The 5,902-nt window shown below is 39.7% G+C and overlaps 1 long non-coding RNA gene across 1 annotated transcript; it reads left to right on the forward strand.

The window, feature by feature from the left end:
- Positions 1-3,398: 3,398 nt before the first annotated feature.
- Positions 3,399-4,967, forward strand: LOC109305448. Its single transcript, XR_002099629.1, has 2 exons — positions 3,399-3,556; positions 4,601-4,967. It is a non-coding gene; the product is annotated as an uncharacterized LOC109305448 (long non-coding RNA).
- The last annotated feature ends 935 nt before the right edge of the window (positions 4,968-5,902 follow it).

A 5,902-nucleotide genomic window follows, 5' to 3' on the forward strand; every position in this document is an offset into this window, starting at 1 on the left:
GATAGAAGTCAGGCTAATGGGCCTGTAGTTAGCTGGATCCACTCTCCTCCCTTTCTTGAAGATCGGCACCACATTGGCCTTCTTCCAGTTCTGGGCACTGCACTTTAACATGGACATGGACAAGCTTGAGAGAGTCCAAAGAAGAGCCACCCATATGATCAGAGTCTTAAAAGGCAAGCCATACAAGGAAAGACTGAGGGATCTGGGATTCTTCAGCCTGAGGAAAAAAAGGCTTACCACTACACTAGGGGAATACATCAAGGTCTTGCTAAGCAACTGTTCACCAGGGCACCCAAGGGGAAAACTAGGAGTAATGGCCACAAACTCCTGGAAGATCGATTCAGGTTCAACTTTAGGAAAACCTTCTTCATGGTCAGTGTGTCCAGACTGTGTTACAAGCTCCCTCCAGAGGTGGTGCAGTCATCTACCCTGGAAATATTCAAGAGGAGACTAGATAGTCACCTTGCTGGGGTCACCTGATCCCCAGTTCTTTCCTGCTTGGTGCAGGGGGCTGGACCCAATGATTTTCTGAGGTCTCTTCCAGCTTTATAATCTATGAATCAACGATCCCTGGGCTGGCAGGATGAACCCCACCCCCTGCCAGCCAGTACTGCTCTGACCCAGATCAACATGCAAATGGCACACCCAAGAGCAACAAACTCTAGAACAATAAGCACTACAGTTTATTGCTCCACATTAATTGCAAGTGTAGACACACCCAAGATGGTTTAAATCTTCTTGGTTGCAGGTTGCTCAAGGGTACCTGCTGTTGTGGTTCAGTGGTAGAGTCTTTGTCTGTAATGCATGAGCTGTTGACCTCAATTCCCAGACACACACACAATCATTGTAGTGAGCTGGGCTCAGGAAAGCCCCACATGCCCCCTGAACTATGATATGCTGAGAGAAGGAAAATGCCTTTCCCAGCCTCTTTTCACCCCTGGAGATAGTGTGTGAGAGAGAGAGAGAGGATGGGGATGGGGTCCAGATCCACATAGGCAACTGGTCATCGTAACCAGGGATCCTGGTTTTCTCCCATTAAAAAATAAAAACACAGAACAGCCCAATTTTTGGGTTAAAGGGGGACCTGGGGTCCGCATTTTTCTGTGATCAAGATGAAACACCACTACATATATATCCATGTATTGCTGGTGTTTCGTTTCGGTCACAGAGGAGTGTGGATTTTGGGTTGCTTTTTTGACCTGAAAATTGGGTTTTGTTTGTTTGTTTGGTTTGGTTTTTTTTCAAATCAGCAAGAACCTGATCATAACACTGTGGTGGCCTGGTGTATAATAAAACAGTAGAGAACTTTGTTCCAAGCAAATGCAAAATAAATAAATAAATAAAAGCCTCCAAAAGAGAAGGCTGAGGGGGGGATCTTGTGGCCTGTTATAAACTAGTCAGGGGGGGATCAGCAGGCATTGGGCAAGTCACTGTTCCCCCGAGCACCGCCAGGAGTGACCAGGAATAACGGTCACAAGCTGGCAGAGGGTAGGTTTAAGCTAGATATCAGGAGGCGCTACTTCACGGTCAGGGCGGCTAGGGTCCAGTACTCTTTCCTGCCATGGCAGGGGGTCAGACTAGATGATCTGCTCAGGTCCCTTCCGACCCTAGAAACTATGAAACTATGAAGCTACAGCCATTAAAGCACCAAACATTAAGATTCAGTCTGGCCTTTGGATTCTGTTTCAGTGGTCTGAAGTTGGGGATGGAAGGTATGGGCAGCCTCCACTCTTCCAAAGTTCCTGCCTGGGTATATGCATTGAAGGTTTGGGTGACCTGTCCCACATGTACCGTGATCCAGAAGGATCTATAGTTGTCTAGTACTACTCAAGAATACAGAGATCTTCCTCCCTTCTGGGGAACAGAGCCCTAGAAACTGAATAAAGAAATAAAAAGCTGTAAAAGAAGAACAATTATATTTTAAAAACAATTTAAAAGTAGTGGCCCCAGGTTTGGCTAAATTAGTCCACTTGAAATGGAAAACCTACTATAAAGAGGTGGGTGAATACTTAGTAGCAAAGCAAAAAAAAAAGCTTGTATAAGTTTGGGGGAAAATTCCTCTTGGGTTGCACTCTCTGTCCCCCAAAAAATCAGTGAAATGAAAAGCTGGGGGAAAATGCTTTGTGTCGACTGAAACTTTTTACTTAGCTTGAAATGAACTGTTTATCTGGGGGGAAGAATTTACTTTTAAAAATTATTAAATGTAGGAAAAATTGGCCCCAAATTGTTGTTTCTTTTTTATTAAAAAAAACCCTGTGTTTTGAAAAGAAACATAGGGCTTTTCTTTCTTTCTTTTTCTTTTTTCCTTATTTTTCTTTTTTTTTTTGACAAAACCATAATTCAGCCCAAATTCTCAGAGAGTTTAGGTCAACCCACAATTGGATTTTTGAGCAAGTAAACTACTTAGCTGATTTTTTTCAACTAGTTCTACTAAGTAGACTTCAGTTAGAACAGCTATAAAGCAAGTATTGACAAGAGAGTCTACCTGAAGATGAGATATTCATTCAGTATGGACGACTGTAGCTGTGTTAACACTACACACAGTTGCGAGTGCCAGAAGGTAGATTAAGCAAAATGGAAACAACTTTAGCAACACAGATTGCTATGCTGGCCACTTGCCTAAGACCAGATTTATATATATTTAGTTATTTTAAGTTTAACAAAATGCATGTAGTATATCCATGCATTTGTATTTTTCTTTGAACATCAGTAGAGACCTGGGTTTATTTTATATTCGCAGAGAGTGAAAGCATAGACTGTGTTTTATGGGTCCCCTTGCTCAAGAAACACATTGGGCACCTTTTGGTTAAGCAATTCATCTAACAGAAATTTAAGTTGTTAAGGAATTATGGTAGGCTACAGGCAATCCCATCAAAAATGATTAAGCACAATAGGACTGCCGATAACATGTCCTGCTTGCATCAGGTAACAGAAAAGGACATCAGAGAATATGGAATTCTGGGTACTTGTTTGCATTTTGGCTGAAATAAAAGAGTATCAACAGGCCTTTTACTCAGTGATTTGGCACCTATATCAAAGACACAAAACTGTATTTATTGGGGGAAAAAATAAAGCTAATTTCTGGATTGCTCTTGGTGCAAAGGATTCTCCAAGCTTCACATTCTGGTCCAGACACAACAGTTGCTAATATGGCAATGAATGATTTGTCCATAGTTTGCCAGCAAACCAGATATATGGACTCAGATGAACTTGATCCAAAGGACTTTCTTTGCCTTGAACATGCCTCAGAAACTGGCTAGTGTCTTCATTGTGACACAACTGTTCATTGGTTTGCTGATACATTTTAGCTAAGAGCTCCCATTGGTTGTTGTTTGCCTTGAAGTTCATGTTAGTGGTAGCATATTCCTCTGCTGTCAGTGTTCAGCAAATGGGGAACTTTGGGGAAGTATTTTCAGACAAGGAACAGAAAAGATGAGTACATCAACAAGTGAGAAATCAACAACAGCCAGTGATTTTAGGAAATAATCTAAACAATCACTTGGGAGTTTCAAGAACACTTGAACAGACCAGGAAAAAGAGTTAAAGTCTGCAAAAGGTAGAGTGCTGTTTTGTAGTTCTTGTCATGGATTATTTTTCTTATACTTTACACTTCTTTCTACTTTTCAGTCTTTCTGCATTTAACTTAACTTGTCTTCATTGCCATTAACTTAACTTGCCTTGCTATTGTCTAATGTTTTCTCCATGGAAAAACCTATTGTGAAACACCAATGAGACATTATTACATTTTAAAGGTGAACATAGTGCTTTTAGGCAAGAAAGATGCATATCTTTGAAGCAACTGCTAAAAGAAAGCAGCAGAGTTCACTTTTTGTGGGATCAAAATTATTTAAGACATAGCCTTGCTGAATTTCTGAAAGGAATACCCAAAAATAATTCAGTGCTGTAACACTTTTCTTTATCTTTGTATTTTATTTAATTGTGGGTTTTGTAAAGTAACACTTATGCTCTGAACAATGTCTCTAAGAAGGCATCAAGAAAATCAGTGATTTTCAGCTTCAGATTACAAGATGATTAAGTTTTTTCACCTTATTGCCAGGACAGGAAATTCAACCTGGGATCTGAAAGTCCAGGTGTAGTCTTCCTAGCTCAACTATTATCACTATTAATAACAATTCTACAGGCCAGATTTTGTCTTCATTTATCCCTGTGCAAGCCCACAACATTCTGTTGACAATCCAAAACCCAACATGCAGACAAGAATCCAGTTCACTCCATCATACCTGAATGATGATGGAAGAAATAATAGAATGGAAATACATTTTCCTTGTTAAATTATATATGCTTCTGATCCAAATGGGAGGAAATCTATGGAACAAGAAAGTTCCCATTTTAGATAGTCCCTCTTTAGAATAGAGGGAAACTTTACCATGTGGTGAGGTAACTCATTCAGAAATTCATTGCTTTGCTTTCCATAGGAATCAAGCTATATCCCCTCAGCATATTTGCAGGTATTTGGCAGCTATTCATACTTGCCACAATTTTTTTACAAACAGACTTTATCAGTTTAAAAAACTTCATTCTGCATAACTATTTTATTGTGCAGCAAGTACCATACATTTGACTGAAACATTTTACTTAGGTTGTGTTTGATGAGTATACATTGATTATCATGCTGCACATTGGAGCCGATAGATCTGGTATGGCATTCGTTGAAGCACTACATTCATCGGGTGATGAAGCCCTGCAATAAAGAGAAACTAATGGAAGCAATTAGGAAAGAACACCTGTCGGTGGAAGACTGCAACCTCTACATTGACCATAGCCAGAAATTGGTCCCAATTGTTATTCACAACAATGGAAGGCCTCTGGACTGTGAATGCGGCAATGATGGAATGCAATAAAATTTGCAAATGAGTTTTCACATTGTCCAATAAAATTCTATGACTTCGTCAATCTGTGTTGACACAGCCCAACACATGGCTAAACAATAAAATGATGTAACTGAGGGTCTAATTGTCACAGTGGGTTAAATGTATTTGACTTGCACTTCTTGAGCCCTGTGTTCAAATCCTGCATTGGTCACAAATGAACAAGATATTGTTGGCCTCGTCCTAGTCTCCTGTGGACATTTAACATTACTGAACAATTTAGCACAAACAATGTACTCTTCTGAAGACTGATCCAGGACCATAATAGCAAGGTTGTTTGCAGGTCAGCTACAGCAGCAGAGTAATATGCAGAAGAGTGCAGAATGCCTTCCTGAACTATCCATGGACAGTCAACAGACTGCTTTCAGAATCACTCACTTTATTACCAATAAATTTTAACTGTTACCTTAGTTACAGATGTAAAAATAGCATTTTGGTCATTATGGAATAAAGGGACTGTTACAAAGAGAAGTGCGAATAAAAGCAGCCAGCCTCAGACCAGATACCTACAGTGCAATAAATATGTTTGTTAAATATTTAACATGAAGCTTGATTTTAGAGTCTTTGCAATAGAAAGGGAGAGAGCTGCAGCAAAGATTGTAATGGGCGTGTATTTAAGGTCTGGTTCAAGGATTGAGATCATTGGATTATATAAACTATTGAAGAAATTTTGAATTCAGATCTTCAGTTTCATCAAGTGGATCTGATAACTGCAGATCTCATGTTGATAGCAGTGGTTCAAGAACTTGAGTAGAAAACAGATCAATCAAACTTTGCTCTCCAAGTTTATGTCACCAGAACCCCTCAAATGGAATTTTGCCCATAGTTTATGATTGCTCTGTTTTTCATTGAGATGTGTATAGCGAAAAGTCAAGAGCCAGCAGGCAAAAAAGTAAACTTCACTGCAGTGCTTTAACATAATCAAAAAAACATGGGTTTTTAAGCAACAGGCTTAAGTCAATTCTGTAATGAGGATCTGAATTACTTCAAGGCCTCCACAAATAATGCATCCT

The sequence above is a fragment of the Crocodylus porosus genome, unplaced genomic scaffold (assembly GCF_001723895.1).
Source record: "Crocodylus porosus isolate Cpor-Errol unplaced genomic scaffold, CroPor_comp1, whole genome shotgun sequence".
NCBI lineage: Eukaryota > Metazoa > Chordata > Crocodylia > Crocodylidae > Crocodylus > Crocodylus porosus.